The 18,361-nt window shown below is 43.7% G+C and overlaps 1 long non-coding RNA gene across 3 annotated transcripts in view; it reads right to left on the bottom strand.

The window, feature by feature from the left end:
- Positions 1-255: 255 nt before the first annotated feature.
- Positions 256-18,361, bottom strand: part of LOC128352907 (uncharacterized) — a 126,278-nt gene continuing 108,172 nt past the window's right edge. For 2 of the 3 annotated variants that reach the window (XR_008320698.1, XR_008320700.1), the window contains one exon: positions 11,467-12,496. This is a non-coding gene — a long non-coding RNA (uncharacterized LOC128352907). Of the gene's footprint in view, positions 395-11,466; positions 12,497-18,361 lie in introns of those variants that run through there. The other variant, XR_008320699.1, reaches the window with a different exon arrangement.

The following is an 18,361-nucleotide window of genomic DNA, read 5'->3' as shown; positions in this document are numbered from 1 at the left end:
CATGATGTCTTGACCTTCTAGCATAGTGCTCTTCAAACTCTTTGACAATATCAGTCTCCCGCTCCTCTCACGACCAACTGTGCTGAATCCAGATTTGCTTCTGATGTGCATGGTCCACTGCTGACAACAATCATATTATTTTTCTTTGTAATACAACAAAAAGTTCATTTTTCAAGTTCTGAATGAATGAATAGTTTTATTACGATCACTGATCAAATGTACATACAAACAAATAATACTACATCCTGATAAAAATTCAATCATACAAAGTACACCAAATTAGAAGCGTCTTGTAGTGGCATCTAGAAAGTAGAGCTAGAAGTTAGCAGTCGGTGGATCTTAACAGCAGCCACACAAAATCTGGCGACATTGTAGGTGATAAAAGTTTTCTTCTCTGCAAGAAAGAGTGTGGCATAAACGGCAGCAGTTCGGCTGGGAAAGTGTGAAAGCAGGGGAGAAATAAAACTACACCGACTATCATTATAAGAAGAACAGAACCACAGCACATGGTGGACAGATTCAACCTCATCTGAGCCAGAAGGACAAATCTGACAGGCCAAAGGAATTTTCAAAAACCTTCCAGCTAGAACTGCTGATGGTAAGGCATCATATCTTGCTCTGAGAAACACCCTATGATGGCTTGATAGGGAAAATGACAGTAGATAACTAGCAGTTCTCAGTTAAAGTCACCAAGGCACCATGTATTTATTTATTTATTTATTTATTTATTTATTTATTTATTTTTATACTGCCCAAAACTTGCATCTCTGGGCAGTTTACAATTAAAATCATTTAAACATTAAAATCGCTAATACTAACATCAGTTAAAAACAACATTAAAAATTAAAACCTCATGGTCTCTGAAAAGGAGCTTAAATCATTCTGGTGTTCAATGTCCAAGATCCTCTGTTTGAGGATCTCCTTGGCTTGTTTGTAATCAAATAATAACAAATATTGAATAGAAAAGCCAAGTGATGACAATTTGCCCAATAGTGCTTGTGTCCAGGTGGATTGAAACCTATCAGACGGCTTAAGAGGGATCAGCCCCCAGAGGGGAGAAATGAATCTTGAGCCAATAATTAAGGATTGAAATCCATGCTTTTGTTTCCACCATCTGTAGGCCTGTTTCCAACCTCAACATGGCACTGGAAATACATTGAGGGGCCCTAAATACTGCTCTAATACTTAGATTGGATAACCTTCAATGGTCTATAATTTGGGTAGGGGCCCAACTGAGCGTCATATAGAAGTTGGGCCAATGATTTCGCAGCAAATAGCTTTAATGCTGCAGGGATAACCTCTCCATCTTTGGAATGAAAGGATCTTAATGTTGCTGATGCACTCAATCGGTAAGCGGCTGCTCCTATTAATTTACAAATTACATGAGAATACCTCTCTCCATGTTCAATTCAATCTAGAGGGCAAATTATCTAATTCAGTTCCAACCTCAAAAGGCGTGAGGCAGGGTTGCATACTGGCATCTTTTTTATTTAACATCTGTATCAATGCGTTACTCAAACGGCTGCAGAGCTTGGACATCTATGCCCTCAAACTAGCGGACAAAAGGCCACCAATACTTCTGTATGCTGATGATGCCGTGATCCTTTCGCAGACTAGGATTGGTCTCAAGAGAGTTTTGTGGGCCCCGGCTCTCCATTGCCAGGAGGAGCATTTGGTTATCTACTACTCCAGAACTAAAATTGTTTGCTTTAACAACAGGGTTAAGAACTTCACTTGGTCTGTTGAGGGTCATCAAATTGAGCAAGTGAAATGTTTTAAATATCTTGGAGTGGTTTTTCAGCGCAGTGGCAGGAAATCTGCACATGTCAGACTGGTTGCTGACATGGCACATAGAAGTGCAACAGCTACATTGCGATTCCACCACACTCACGACGGTGGTTATATTCCTGCTGCTATCAAATTGTACCTAGCCAAATCCATGTCACAACTTTTATATGGTGCCCAATTAGGCTCCTATACCAATTTTGTAATTCTAGAAAGGATTCAGTCAGGTTTCCTGAGAGCTCTTTTTTCTACACCCGTATGCACTGCTAATGTGGTGATCCACCAGGAGGCTGGTTTACTAAAGGTAGAAACTAGGGCTTAGCTATCAATCATCTATTACTGGCTGAAACTTCATCTTCAACCAGTAGGACTCATACCTAAATATTTATTGTTATGCCTCAACCACCCTGGTGTTTGAAGATAATTAACAAACTTCTTCTCCTTCTTCAATTAGCTCCAGGTTCTTTACTGGAAATGTACCTTGTGAGAGCTAAAAAAAATGGTTCGCCAGCAATTGGAAGATACTGAGTTGCAGAATGAGGTGGCTTGTTTGCCTGCATTCTATAGATCGTTGAAGATTGGGGCGGGTTTCTCCTCTGCATCATAATTGTCCTCTATTAGTTTTTCTAAGTTTTGCTGGGCCTTTTCAAGAGCCCGCTTCAATGCTTTCCCATCAGCTCTGCTTACTAGGAGGTTTCAACATCTACCAATGGAGGCTCAGCTTTGTCCCTGTAGTTCTGGTGAAATCGAAACCATTGCTCAAGTTTTACTGAATTGTAGCTTTTATCAGGAAATTAGGCACCATTTGATTTTACCCCTATTGATTAGATTCCCTGGACACCCTGGTGATTTTTTAGTTAAATTTTTACTTGCAGATAACGATTCCTCTATCTCCTATATAGTAGCAAAATTCTGTTATATAGCCATTAGGGTGTGCAGCTCCCTGACTGTTTCAAAAGTCCACATGGGCCTTACATGACCCAGTGGCATGAAAAACCACATCCAAATATTTAAAACTATTGACCTGCTCTATATGATGACCCTCTATATGCCAATTAAATCTCTTAGGCCTCTTAGCAAAGACAATCACTTTGGATTTCTGGAAATTAATGTGTCCTTGCAATAAGTAGCCAGGAGCTGAAGTGCTCTCCTAAGGCCCACTGGAGTCTGTGAGATGATGACAGCACCATCTGCGTACAGCAGGATTGGGATAGCTGTGCCTGCAATAGTTAGGGGGTGTAACACTGGATTGGAGAGATTATTGGCTAAGTTATTTATATAAAGATTGAACACGGAGAGTGCCAAAATGCATCCTTGTTTAACTTCTTTGCTGGTAGTTATTAGATGTGAAAGAGAGCCTTGAGGATTACATCTCGCTCTTACACTGATGTTCTCGTAAAGTTTCTGGATAAGAAAAAGTAAACGCCTTTCAATATTAGTGTCCCTGAGTTTTTCCCAGAGGCTTATCCTCGAGATGGAATCAAAGGCTGCTTTAAAATCAACAAAGGCCATGTACAAAGAGGATTTAGGTTTGTTACTACATTTCTCAATCAGATGGTAAAATACCAGGGCATGGTCCATTGTTGAATGCACCTTTCTAAAACCAGCCTGTTCATCACCCAAAATATCTTCATTCTCCATCCAATCTTGCATCTTCCAATCTAAATACTTTGAATACTCAACTGGCTAATTGTGTGATAGTTAGCAGGATCACGTCCATCCCCTTTTTAAAATACAGTCATCCTCCATCAACTGCTAAACCCTCGCCAACTGCTAGGGTTATGTTCTGGCAAAACCTCGCCGTTGGAAAATTTGTGGTTGGCAAGGCATTAAAGTCCATGGGAAACTGGGGGTTAGGGGAACAACAACCGCAAAAAGTCCTAAAAATAAAGGGGAAAAACACAAAAGAAAATGAGAAAAAAATCACAAAAAAATCCTGTAATATCGCCAAGAGTCACCAAGAAGAATGAGCAGATTGAACCTCTGGAAATTTTTGGAACCCCCCAAACAGGGTGGATTTGATTTAAATCAAACTGATTTAAATCATGATTTAAATCACTAGCAGGGTGGATAAAAATCAATGATTTTTTTAAAAAAATCAAAAAAATCGGATTTAAATTTAAAAAATCCGATTTAAATTTTAAAAAATCCAATTTTTGGATTTTTTAAAAAAATCATTGATTTTTATCCACCCTGCTAGTGATTTAAATTGTGATTTAAAACGTGATTTAAATCAGTTTGATTTAAATCAAATCCACCCTACCCCCAAATCACTCAGAGGAATTTTAAATTGGCAAGGGACAGCAATGTCAACAAGGGTCAGCGGAATGAGCAGATTGAACCACTGAACCCCCCCACCAAAATTGCTGAACCCCGCCCCCCCAAATAACAAAAAACCCTCACCAACCACCAATACTCAGGTCACGTTTGGCAAGACCTGTCACAATTTCTAAGTGATTGGTAAGGGATGACTGTATGGGCACTATTATGGCTATGCCCCTATCTGCATGTATCAATCTATACATGTAAAGAGAGTTCGATCTATACATGTAAAGAGAGCTGCCAGAACAGGAGGCCACCAATCCGCATTAAACTTAATCATTTCAGGAGAGAGACAATCACAGCCCGAGGCCTTGCCGACTTGTAAAGAATCAATAAGCTTCTTAACTTTGGTTACTGAGACAGTTGGCCATTCAGGAAGTGGATCATTATTTAAATCTAATGGGACTGATTCCTCTACCTGAACCACATAGAGAGATCTAAAATGTAATTCCCATGTCTCCATAGGGCCCTGGCTGGTCAAATGGGAGGGGTAATGGTCTGAGAAGCCACCTGTAATGTGCCAAAAGAGAGGGGAATTTTCTAGGGATGTGCAAAAAATTTCGTGCACAGATCGATCTGTGCCTGAAATGAGCAATTTCGGGTGATTCGGGGCCGAACCGAATCACCCCTGATACCCCCCGATATTTTTCAGGGCCGAGCCGAATCACCCGAATTTCGGGGCTGAAAAATTCGGGTGATTCGGCTCATGACCGATTTTTGGGGAATTTTTGAAGTTTTAGTGACTTTGGGGCAGTTTGGGGGCATAGCATGGGATCTGGGCAAAAAGAGTGGGGTGGGGTGGTAGTGCCTGATGGGTGCAGGCTACCACCCCAATTTCAGGGGGATTGGGCAAAGGGCTGATTTTTGCAGAATTTCTGAAGTTTTTGTGTCTTTGGGGCAGATTGGGGCAGAAAGTGGGGTCTGGGGAAGAAGAGTGGGGTGGGGTGGTAGTGTCCAATGGGTGGAGGCTACCACCCCAATTTCAGGGGGATTGGACAAAGGGCTGATTTTTTGGGAATTTTTGAAGTTTTAGTGACTTTGGGGCAGTTTGGGGGCAGAAAGTGGATCTGCACCAAAAGAGTGGGGTGGGGTGGTAGTGCCTAATGGGTGGAGGCTACCACCCCAATTTCAGGGGGATTGGGCAGAGGGCTGATTTTTTGGGAATTTTTGAAGTTTTAGTGACTTTGGGGCAGTTTGGGGGCAGAAAGTGGATCTGCCCCAAAAGAGTGGGGTGGGGTGGTAGATAGTGCCTAATGGGTGGATGCTACCACCCATGCCCAATTTCAGAGTGATTGGGCAGAGGGCTGAATTTTGGTGAATTTCTGAGGTTTTTCTTCATAAGGTGCAGTGTGCTAGATTGATCCATTCATCATATTCTTAGTAAATGAGAGTGTGAAAAAGTGAAAGTGGGGTCATGAGAGTTGTTTAACTGAAAAAAATCTCATTTGCTATCATAGAATGAGAATTCACACCTCAGAAAATAAGGGAATAACATCCCTTCAGAAAAACTTCTGAGGGGATGGGTGAAATTGGGGACGGGTGGTAGCCTCCACCCATTAGGCACTATCTACCACCCCACCCCACTCTTTTGGGGCAGATCCACTTTCTGCCCCCAATCTGCCCCAAAGACACCAAAACTGCAAAAAACCTCGGCGGTCCGGAGGTTCGGATGGGCAGGGGAGTGTTACTAGTGGGGGTGGGGGTGGTAGTACTTACCCCCCGCCGCTATTCCCCCTCTGGCACTGTTCCTTTGAAAAATCTTCTTGGGGTGGCAGAGTTCCTCCCTGCCGCCCCTGCCCCCATCATTGTTGCTTAAGGTGCAAAAGAGATGAGCGTCTCTGACGCTGCTGCGCACCGCATACATCACGTGATGTATGCGGCGCGCGCACAAGGCAGCGTCACGTGACATATGCGGCGCGCGCACAAGGCAGCGTCACGTGACATATGCGGCGCGCGCGCGGCAGTGTCAGAGACTAGCGCGCTCGCTGCTAGCGCTCGTCTCTTTTGCACCTTAAGCAACAACGACGGGGGCAGGGGTGGCGGGGAGGAACTCTGCCGCCCCAAGAAGATTTTTCAAAGGAACAGCACCGGAGGGGGAAGAGCAGTGGGGGGGGGTTAAGTACTACCACCCCACCCCCCACTTAAAGTAACAGTCCCCCCATGCCGGACGGGGGGGACTCCGGACCATGCACACCCCTAAAGTTCTGTATGCAACACTCAAATGAACATCCAACAGCAGAGGTGGGCAAAAAGTAGATCAGAATCTACTGGTAGATCTCTGAGTGATTTGCACTAGATGGGTGTAGCATTTAAGGGAAAGAGTTGTGGTATGCAAGGACAAGTCAGGAATATTCCTGAGTGGAGTCTGGAATATTAATAGATTGATGAAATAGATGTAATGTACAGAGCGGCACAGTGGGGAAATGCTTGACTAATAAGCAGAAAGTTGCCGGTTGGAATCCCCGCTGGTATGTTTCCCAGACTATGGGAAACACCTATATTGGGCAGCTGCAATACAGGAAGATGCTGAAAGGCATCATCTCATACTGTATGGGAAGAGGCAATGGTGGGGCATAATTAAGTCTCCCAGAGACTTGAATCCTTTCTGTGGGGCATAATTAATTAAAATGTATTTGTTTGGCCTGGCTTTCCAGGGTTTTTAAATTTTAACCCGATTTTGGGGCTTTTAATTACCGTAAACTGTTTAATTGCTGTTTTAAAATGTTTTTAATTGTTAATTGCTATATTGCTTTTAATTTCTTTTAGCTTTTTATTGTTTTAGTGGCTTGTTTTAATTGTAAACCGCCCTGAGCCATTTTGGAAGGGCAGTATATAAATCAAATAAATAATAATAAAATAATAATTAATAATAATAATAATGAAGAAATCTCGAAAGAAAACATAAATTTCTAAATTTACTGTTTTAGTAACAGATGGCCATTCAGGAAGTTTTCTAGAAGACTGGAAACCCTCTTTGTGGTACATGAAAAACAATGTAAATTTGGATTTATCAACGGGGCTTGAAATGTAAAAATAACAGTTGGGGAATTTGTTTGAGTAATGAAACTAAAGGATTATTATGGTAAAATATGAAGAAAATATTTATATGAGAGCAAATATAGATGTTACAGTATAACCATGTTGAAAGATGAACTGGAAGTCACATTGGAATATAGAAAACTAATAAAAATATAAATGCAAAAGGAAGAGACAATGGTAAACCCCTCCTGTATTCTACCAAAAGAAAACCACAGGGCTCTGTGGGCGCCAGGAGTCAAAATCGACTTGATGGCACACTTTACCTTTACAGAGAGAAGTGCAGGCTGCTTTTCAGTGCTCTTGCTGCTGGCCCTTTGTTAGCCCCACCTCTACCCCAGGACTAGAATGCAAGTAACTAAAGCCTCTTTCAAAAGCTGGCCTGGATCAAGGAATGGATTAACCAAAAACACCACAATGGGCAATTGTTATTCCTGACTCCCAATTGTTTAACAGCAGCAATGACAACAAAGGGAAAATGTTTCCATCTTCTAAGGCTGCTGACATACAGAAAGTTTAAGGATGTTAAACAAGTAGTAGATTACTTTGTGCAAGGACTGAGCATATATAATCCATTCCGGTGCTAAGTGCTCAGTAGAAGAGGCCCCCTGTTCCTTAATTCTATGTATTCCCCCATTTCACCACCAGCCACTGTTTTGCATCTGGCTCTGGTTGGTGTACCTTGGGTTTCTGGAGAAAGAAAAATGAAATGCATCTCACAAGCCTGAAGCCTGCCAATCCCTACCCTATAGTGCTGGCATGCCTGAACACTAAAAACCATTTAAACCTACTGGTTAGGTTCTTAGCCCCTATCCAGTGCTCAAAAGGAAATATCCCAACTCTGTTCTCATCCACAGAAAGCAAAACCAAAGGCGGTTGGACAATTTGTTCGAGCCTCATATACAACACGACTTTCCAGATCAGCGGATCGCAGATTGTTGTGCTGTGCTCAGGAGACTACTGGAACAACAGCAACTTCCAGAAGAGTGTGCAGGAAAGAAAAAGACAGCTGTTGTACTGACTGCAGTGAAATGGAGCCTGATTACTAGCTTAGTTGCCCTTCTCCAGATATTTAGAGAGTGACCATCTGGGAAGTCAGTAACAATTAGACATTGTTTTGCCAGATTGTGCCAAAATTCAAGTGTCTATATAGATTTGCAAATTGAGCTGAGACTTATCATGCATAATAAGGGGGATCTTGCTGTTGTAGCACAGTATGCATGCCTCTGAATGCAGGAATATAATTCTGGTCAGGAAATTGGGTACAGAACTTGATGGGGATTTATTTATATATGGATACGGGAGGACCTCGTTAATCATGGGTCCAGCACTTGTAGTTTCACATATCCATGGTTGGGTAATAAGCTCCTGACCTTGTTATATGCAATTAAAACTGAGAGGAGGGAGGGTTACACCTGCATATCCATCGATTGGGGGTGGCTGGAAATGACCTCATTTCTGGCTGCCATTTTGCATTGACCAGTGATCAGGAACCATTTTATGGCTTATATCTATATATCTATATCTATATCTATATCTATATCTATATCTATAGATATAGATATAGATATAGATATAGATATAGATATTTGGCTGATTTTTTCCTCTTGGGGGACATTTCTGCAATGTGTGTGGGTGTGGGTGGGAGTGCACAGAACACGGTAGTGCACTTTTAAAATTGATTTTAGCCCATTTTGCCCATTTCCCTGCCCTTTGGAACCTAACCCCCAGATTCCCATTGCCCCAATGCCTCAGTATTTGTGGTTCCAGTATCCGTGGCACTAGCCCAGAATGTAACCCCCAAGAATACCAAGGTTTTCCTGTACAGCACACATGGCCCATTAGATCAAGGTGATAACTAGCCCTGTCAGTTGGACCTAGAAACTAATAGAAAGACAGCATAAGAAACCCTGAATTGGGATAATATGATCCTTGCAGTCTGCTCTGATAAGAAAATGCCTGCCTGGAAGTGGTGATGGGCTGGATGAGGGATAACAAACTGAGACTGAATCCAGATAAGATGGAGGTACTTATTGTGTGGGGTCAGAACTTGGGAGATGATTTTGATCTGCCTGTTCTGGATAGGGTCACACTTCCACAGAAGGAACAGGTATGTAATTTAGGGGTGCTTCTGGACCCACACCTCTCCCTGGTCTCCCAGGTTGAAGCAGTAGCCAGAGATGCTTTCTATCAGCTTCAGTTGATACACCAGCTGCCTCCATTTCTTGAGACAAACAACCTCAGAATGGTGGTACACCTGCTGGTCACTCCCAGACTTGACTATTGCAATGTGCTCTATATGGGGCTGCCTTTGTACATAGTCCGGAAACTACAGTTGGTTCAGAATGAGGCAGCCAGGTTGGTTTCTGGGTCATCTCTGAGAGACCCTATTACTCCTCTACTCAAAGAGCTACATTGGCTGCTGATAGGTTTCTGGGCAAAATACAAGGTGCTTATTATAACCTATAAAGCCCTAAACAGCTCAGGCTCTGGGTATTTAAGAGAACATCTTCTTCACTATGAACCCCACCTCCCACTGATATAATCAGGGGAGGTTCGTCTGCATTTGCCGCCAGCTAATCTGGTGGCTACTCAGGGACGGGCCATCACCATTGCTGCCCCGAGGCTCTGGAATGTTGCACTCCCTGCCCAAATAAGAGCCTCCCCATCTCTGACAACTTTTAAAAACTCTGTCAAGACACATTTGTTCACCCAGTTTAATTAGATATTGTTTTGATAGTTCTTAACATTGTTTTAAATTTTAAATTGTGGTTTTAGCCTTTTTATTTTTCTGTAATTTGTATTTTATTGTGAACCGGGCAAGTAAGTAATTAAATAAATAAAATGGGCTTCGTAAGAAGCATCCTACACAACCTGCTAGCTTCTGAGGTGTCTTCAAAAACAGCCCTATCTAACTGGAAAGCTAACACTGATGGCTCCTCTTTTAAAATATTTATTTTATTTTATATATTTATATCCTGCTTCATCAAGAAACTTCTTGAGATGGCTTACAATCATAAGAAAAAAATTAAGATAGAAAACACATTCAGAATAAAGGAAAAAGATCAAATCAATACCCAAAGATGAAAACTAGAAACTAAACACTGAAATGCCAAAACATGAAAACAGTCCACTAAGGGATCCTCAGTGTTGGGTGCCCAGATGTTCTTGGACTTCAGCTCCCATAATCCCCAGGCCCAGTGGCCTTTGGCTGGGGATTATGGGAGTTGAAGTCCAAGAATATCTGGGGGCACAACATTGAGGATTCCTGGGGACTAGACCATTAAGAAGGGTTTAGATAAATGCATGGAGGACAGGTCTATCATATATTATAAAGTATTAAATCACCAAGCAGCAAGTTGGACTTAGCCCAAGGAACCTTAAGTTCAAATCTCTGCTCAGTCAAATTAACTCACTGGATAACTGTGGGTTCAGTCATTGTTCTTGCCTTGATGTCTGATCTGAAGCTATGCTACAGACAGGGGCTATAGTATTCACACATAAAGGCAAAAACAGGTTAAGGAAGCCCAGCCCGGTTTTGCTGGTGCATGTGAACAGCCAGAAGCTCTGTAGCTCTTGGTGGTGGTGTGGTGGCAAACCTGCTTAGGGAGCCCACCACTTCTCCCGGCTGTTGGTTGTGAGGGTTCCCTTAAACCAGGCTTAGTGCTCATGTGTAAGTGCTACATGGCTCCACACAGTTGCAGGGGGACAGCAGGATAGAGGGCATACACTCAACTCCTGCTGTAGGCTTCCAGTGGCATCTGGTGGGCCACTGTGTGAAACAGGATGCTGGACTAGATGGCCCTTAGGCCAGATCCAGCAGGGCTGTTCTTATGTTCTTACAGCACCTACACCTGAGTAGCCTGCTGGCCAGTGCCAAGAAGATCCCTCACACGGTGCATTATAGGAGTTCCCGGGGCTAGGAAGATGCATCCCGGCCCCCTTACCTCCACACTGCTGGCAGTAGCTGGCAATCACCTGGGCGGGCGATCCATCTGCCCAGGAAGGAGCCCTATCTGCTGGGGTGGCAAGCATTTTAAAGCTTCCTGCCCTGCAGATCAGAGCCTATTCTCAATGATCATGAGAAAGGGCTCACAGCATGCTTGCGCTGAACAGATACAATAATTTTTAAGGCAGTTGAAGGTTGTGTGACGCAGATGCTGGCTGACCTGATGAGGAACACGAAAATGCCTAAATTGTCCTTTTAATTTCAATGGGACTATTTTAAGTCACTTCCCCATCAGGTTAACCAGTGATGACCTGTGGCATCAACAAGCATAATCATTTCCTGTTTCTAAAACACCAGAAAAATATGTCAAGTCATTTATTTACTTTTAGTTTTATTTCATCTCTGTCATATGCTTCTACCCAATGAACTCACAAAGCAATTTGTCATATATTGTCTGTCACATCACTCCCAACGCTCTGAAAGAAATACTGTCTTCTGCCTCCAACCTTACCTCACACAGCTCTTGAAAAAATGAATGAGGAGCTATTAATATGTTTATTTTTGAGGTGATAGAATCTGCACATGGTTACTTCAGTGCATTATTTTCATGTGGGGAGTGATTTGCGTGAAATAGCCCCCACATGGGGAAAAACCTGAAGAGTTACCACTTCAAGAGAAATGTTAGTTTTCAAGCATTTTCCCTGACACAGTAATTTTTCATTTTTCCCTGTGAGGGCTGTTTCATACAAAATGGCTCCCCACATGAAAACGAGGCAGCGAATCTGTGAATTAGCCCTCAGATAACAGCTGCAAAATATTCACCAAGCTAAAAATGCATAAATAAATGTGAAATAATCAATCTGAGTCTCATTAACCAGTCTGAAGAAAAAAGACATCTCAACACCATTTCCTTGTTCAATCATTACATAAAAATGAAAGTACCTGGTAGTTTAGGAGGGGCACTACACTTCACCTCTGTCAGGGTCCGTGGGCTTTTAACATCAGCATGAATACGAAGGCCTTGTTAGTACATAATGCCACACCAGAGATAAATGTGACAGAGGGTTGAGTTTGTGGTAGTCAAAATGTGTGCTAACGTGGTTTCATCACCCAACCACAGCTCCATTTTTGCTGCCAAACCTGATTTTGAACCTTCAGTTTGTAGTGAGTTTCACTGCTGAAACCTGAGGTTAGAAGGCAGCGTTGTGTCATCCGAATTCTGCTGTCGCTGTAAGCTGGGTTTTGTGCAGATGCTCCTCCTGCTACCACTGAGAAGTCAGCTCAGAGCAGGCCAGAAATGTGTCAGTCCTAGGGCCACATCTCAGAGCTGACGCCCCACTCTCTGTCATCTCCTTTCTCCTCCTGCTGCTGCTTGGCAACAGGTATGCCGCATCCCTGGAGTTCCTGCATTTAAATGAAAAACAACAACAACAACCACATTGGCAAATGCCCACTTTCTGCTGTGTGTTTTGGGCCTTCAGTGTTCCTTGGCAAGAAAGGAGAGTTAGGATGAGAGGGAGACAGCGGGAGAGGTCCCCAACAATTCATCACTGTGGGGCTTTATACAAAATCACATTGAACGCTGGCAGCACAAATCAGGAAATGCATTCCTCAGCAAACACATTTCTCTCACCATTGGCTCTCCCATCCTTCCATCATTAGAATGGGGGCCTCTGTTTGGGTCTATTTTCATGATGGCGGCTTCCTTCCACATTAGGTTCCTCCTATTTTCCATGATGCTTGTTATGCCCTGGGGGATCTTGGTTTGTGAAACTTCACAAATGTGTTAATGGGCAATGTGCCATTGCACTAAGGTGTTAGTGTGTGATTTGGCCATGGCCTAAGGGATCATGCCAATCTGATGTGTCAATGCACCCTTGGGCAACATACATCAGTGGGGGCCAGGCAAGGGGATATGTGAGGGGACACAAAAGGAGACAGAGCAGGGATGTCTTTTGTGGGTTATATGTAGGAAACAGGTTTCAAGAACTGCAAACACTGCTGGTGCCTGCCACGCAAGGACTACTCCTTCCGATGTGTCCAAAAAGTGAGTCTATTTATCAAGAGTTGAGAAGATAAGATGGGAGAAGAAGAGATGGGATCACACCCATTTTGAAAGAGCTGCACTGGCTACCAGTTGGTTTCCGGGTCCAATTCAAGGTGCTGTTTTTGACCTTCAAAGCTCTTAATGGTTTGGGCTCGGGATACCTGAGGGACTGCCTGCTCCCAAGGGTTGCTGCCCGCTTGACAAGGTCACCTGAGGGGGCTCTGCTCCAGATGCCAACAATGAGGGAGGCTCGGTTGTCGTGCACATGGGACAGGGCCTTCTCTGTTGCTGCCCCCAGACTCTGGAATGCTCTCCCAGTGATTATTCGCTCCTCAGTCTACATCACAGCTTTTAGAAAGCATGTTAAATCCTGGCTTTCTACCCAGGCTTTTATATGATTGTCTCTGCTGCTGCTTTTTGTATTTTGTAATGTTTTTTATGCTGTGTTTTAAATTTTTAATCAGATTTGTTTTATATTTTTAGCTTAATATTTTAATTGTGTCTTTTTTACAATCTTGTTTGTAAATTTAGCTGTAAACTGCCTTGGGATTGTTTTAATGAAAGGTGGTATATAAATTTAACAATAAAATAAATCAATAAATAAAAACTTTGGTCAGCAGCGGCTTTCTAAGGCTCATGGATTTCCTTCCCTATTAACACTTCAAAGTGTTGTGATTGGGGAGTAGTAAGTGGTAAGCTCACAACCAGGTATTAGTCCCCCCCCCCCGCCAAAGGCACATATCTGGCTTGCCCTTACAAGAATGGAATAACAGGCTGTGCTACAATCACAAATTTCACAAATCATTTCTTGTTCCTCCAAAGAAACACACATCATTGCTGTTCCCAAAGTCAGGATCTTGAGTCCACCAATGAAGCTTTCAGGGCCAGACTTGTTCCCCACAAGCCCGTCCATGAATCTTTCAGCACTGCCCATACTGAGTGCCCTTGGCGCTATTTCCTGCTTAGCAGCTGCTTGTGTGAACAATGCCTGTATTAAGGCTGGCACAGGTAAAGCAAATGTGTTACTTTTTAAATTGTCTTGAGGGCTGGTCTCCACACTACACTTGCTCGGTGTGCATGAGGTTAATGACCTCACCCCTCCTGTACACTGATGGCTTTGTATGCCCAAGGCAGATACCAGGTTATGCGACCCATGCCCTGTACTTCAAACCTTCTGCTTTGGAAAGTGCCACCAGCCCTGCAGTCTCAGCATTTGACTAGCGGTACCATCTGTAGCTGCCACTGGCACCAAAAGCAGCCAGGCTGGGGATGGAGGCAAGAGACTACATGCTATGTTGTGGAGGGAGGCAGAGACTGGGGTGTTCATGGACCTCTGAACCTCCAAAAGTGTCACAGCTGCAGCAGCAGTTCAGGAGCGAGGCCATGTTCAATTGGATATCTAGGCAGATGGTACAGGGGGGATTCCAGTGCACTGGGGCACAGTACAAGGAAAGACTCCAGCAACTAAAGAAGTTCAAGGAGGTGACCACCCACAACAAGATGTCAGGAGTGGAACCAAGGACCATGCTGCACAACAAACATCCTGGATAGGAAGGACGTGATGCTTGGGAGCATTGCTGGGAGTGGACACCCCATCCCAGAAAAGAAGATAAGGGCAAGCCAGATGGCACCATCAAAAAGCATGCAAAAGAGTAGCAGGCTCCTTGCACTGAGAGCTACCTTGGCCACTGCCTCAACAGCCAGCATCTCCTCTGCCATCCAGGTGGGTCAATGGCAACCAGTGCCATGGCACTGCATACAGCTATGCCCACATTCTGGGCTCAGGCCACAAAAGTTCCAAGTTGCTCTGGAGTGCCAGGCCAATTACATGGGCCTCTCGCATCATGGAGCACGAAGGTGGTACTGCCACTCCTGAAGCTTCCCAGGAAGGCAGAGAATGCAGTGCACATAGACTTGGGCTCCCAAAAGCTTTTGACAAAGTTCCCCACCAAAGGCTCTTGAGTAAACTTTGCAGTCATGGGATAAGGGGACAGGTTCACCTGTGGATTGGTAACTGGTTGAAGGACAGGAGACAAAGGGTAGGAATAAATGGACAGTTCTCTAAATGGAAAAAAGCAAGAAGTAGGGTCCCCCAGGGATCTGTATTGGGGCCAGTGCTCTTTAAATGGTCCATAAATGACCTAGAAGTTGGGGTAAGCAGCGAAGTGGCCAGTATTGCAGATCACACTAAACTATTTAGGGTAGTGAAATCCACAACAGATTGTGAGGAGCTCCAAAAGGATCTCTCCAAACTGGAGGAGTGGGCGACAAAATGGCAATTGCGGTTCAATGTAAGCAAATGTAAAGTGATGCAATTTGGGGCAAAAAACCCACTTCACATATACGCTGATTGGATCTGAGCTGCCGGTGACTGACCAGGGGAGAGGTCTTGGGGATGTGGTGGACAGTCCGTTGAAAGTGCTCTGCTGCACAAACCGGGTCTCACTGACCTGGCTCACAGTTTTACATTCAGAAGGAAGCCTAATGAAAATTAGGCTGATGAAAAGCCTAATGTCTGACATGGCTTTTAAATATAGATATAACAAACCTTTAATTCTATCAAAACCTCTCAAGGTTCACTGCCTAGGTGTGAGGTATCAAAACAAAAATCTGCTGGATGCAGCAATGAAAAATAACCCCATGAACATAATGCAACTGAAGCCTGAAAGGCACGTGGATCTATAATTCTGAAGGGCCTCTGTTTTATTGCTTTTTACATTTATATTCCAGTCTTCCCTTGAGAAACCCGGAACAATGTCCATTGTTATGCTTCTCCTCACAACGACCCTTTAGGTTAGTCTGAGAGAGAAGTGACTGAACCAGAGTCACCCAGTAGGTTTCATGGTTGAATCAGAATTTGAGCTCCATCTGCCTGGTTCTAGTCCAATGCTCTAGAAACTCTCATAAAAGAGGAGGATGTTCTGGGGGCAGTGAGCATGGCGGGGGGAGCACAGTCAAAATCCTCATTTACTTACAAGTTCTATGGCTTGGCTGAGTGTGTGGTCCTCTTTGAGACTGCGGCTATGTCTATCTCCCAAACTGCCCCCACCCCAAGGGGCGGGGCGGGGCTAACAGCCTGTAAGGTAAAGTTGTGCTGTCGAGTCAGTGTCGACTCCTGGTGCCCACAGAGCCCTGTGGTTTTCTTTGGTAGAATACAGGAGGGGTTTACCATTGCCATCTCTCGCGCAGTCTGAGATAATGCCTTTCAGCATCTTCCTATATCGCTGCTTCCCAATATAGGTGTTTCCCATAGTCTACATACCAGTATGCTGGAAACATACCAGCAGGGATTTGAACCAGCAACCTCTTGCTCGCTAGGCAAGTTACTTCCCCGCTGTAGTCACACATTATATTAGTTCATCTGGTGAAGTAAATATGCCATCTCTGACTACTAGAATCTCTCTAAACCTATGCTGCAGCTTCACCTGATCATTGCTTGGGGTTATCGCCAGGTGATGTTAAGACAAGCTTTTTGCTATTTACATTTGACAATGGAAACAGTGAATTAGCACCATCTCATATGTAAATCATGAATGAAGTGGAAGGGGAAATGACAATAAGCCTTTGATGGATTGAGATAAGCTTTGTAGCCTGAAACAATGTTGTTGTTTGAGCAAGGGCTACAGAGTAGGGATGTGTGAAACATTTCAGGTACAAAACATTTTGTACTTGAAACGGGCCATTTTGGGTGTTTTATAGACAAAACAAAATGCCCATTTTCCAAATCCGAAAATTTTGTACACAAAACAAAACATCCTTGTTTTATTGTTTTGGGCCTCAATTTTGTGGCGATCTCTGAGTCAGTCTCCATTTTGTCTTTGTCATCTCTGAATTTCCCGCCCTTCCAGCCTTCTGATTGGTGACCTAAAGCATGGGCTGACCTGCTGGCAATCCGCTCCTTGTTCCCCATTGGCTCTTTTGCCTCTTGCCACTCTTTGCTGACCCCATATTGGCCAGGGGAAAGGTCGAAGAAGGGGCAAGGGTGGGGGGAGTTCAAGGAGGGGTTTTCAGTTCATTCAACAAGTTAGTTACTCATTTGCCATTCTGCCTTCCTGCCTCATTGAAGAGAGAGAGAGAGAGAACTAGTTTGCATTGCATGGCATACCTCAAGTTGCCATGATGATGCCATGCCATTGCCTATGCCTGCCTGCCTTGTTGCCAGCCGGAGCCCAGCCTGCCAGCCTGCTATGGCTACTGCATGCCAGCTTGGGAATAGATTTATCTGCTGCATTGCTTTTTTGTTCCAGAAGAATTTTTCCACCCACTTGAGATATGCCATGCCATTGCCTATGCCAGCCTTGTTGCCAGCCTGAGCCCAGGCTGCAATGGCTACTACATGCCAGCCTTGGAATGGATTTATCTGCTGCATTGCTTTTTGCTCCAGAAGATTTGTGTGTTTAGTTTAGTTTAGAAGAAGTTTAAACAGGGGTTCTCTGTGGGAGGGATCCCTGTTAGCTAGTAGAGTGTTAAGGGCAGTGTAGCCCTGTGGTTTTTTTTTTTTTAAAAACAACCAATTCTGTCTTTTTTCCCATTCCAAAGATGGGGGGGGGCACTTTTAAAAAACAGAAGCCTGCCCTCTGCCCCATAACTGATATTCTCTGCTCAGCAGCCTATTGTATGATATTCCCTAGTCACTATTGTTGTATTAGATAATTATATCTATTTTGTGAACTAGTTATATTGTTTTTATCTGCTTGTGTCTCTGTTCCCTTACTTCTAGCATCATCATCATCATTTTTATTCTAACTAGATTGCTTGCATAGGTTGTGTGGTGCCACAGGGTCCAATTTGTTGCAGAAATGTCAAAAGTGGTGCCATTATTCCCTATGGGAAAAATCTTAACCTTCAAAAATTCACCAAATATCAGCCCTTTGCCCAATTCCTCTGAAATTTGGGTGGTAGCTTCCACGCATTGGGCACTACCATCCCCACCCACTAGTTTTGCCCTGGGGCCATTTTTTAAAATCCAAAACATTTTGGATTCAGATTTTGCAATTTCGAACAAAGAACAAAATTGGGGTGTTTCAGACTGGCTGATTTCAAACAAAGAACAAAATGCGGGTGTTTTGGATTTGGGCCAAAAACAAAACAGAAAAAAACCAAAACACACAACCCTACTACAGAGGCCAGTGACCCCAACACGTGAATCTTTAAAAACCTCACTTCATAGTAGTAAAGTTGTAAAGTTGTGCCATCGAGTCAGTGTCGACTCCTGGTGCCCA

The sequence above is a fragment of the Hemicordylus capensis genome, chromosome 4, assembly GCF_027244095.1.
Source record: "Hemicordylus capensis ecotype Gifberg chromosome 4, rHemCap1.1.pri, whole genome shotgun sequence".
Lineage (NCBI taxonomy): Eukaryota > Metazoa > Chordata > Lepidosauria > Squamata > Cordylidae > Hemicordylus > Hemicordylus capensis.
The sequence above is the reverse complement of the archived record's forward strand: the minus strand, read 5'-3'. Positions and strand labels throughout refer to the sequence as shown.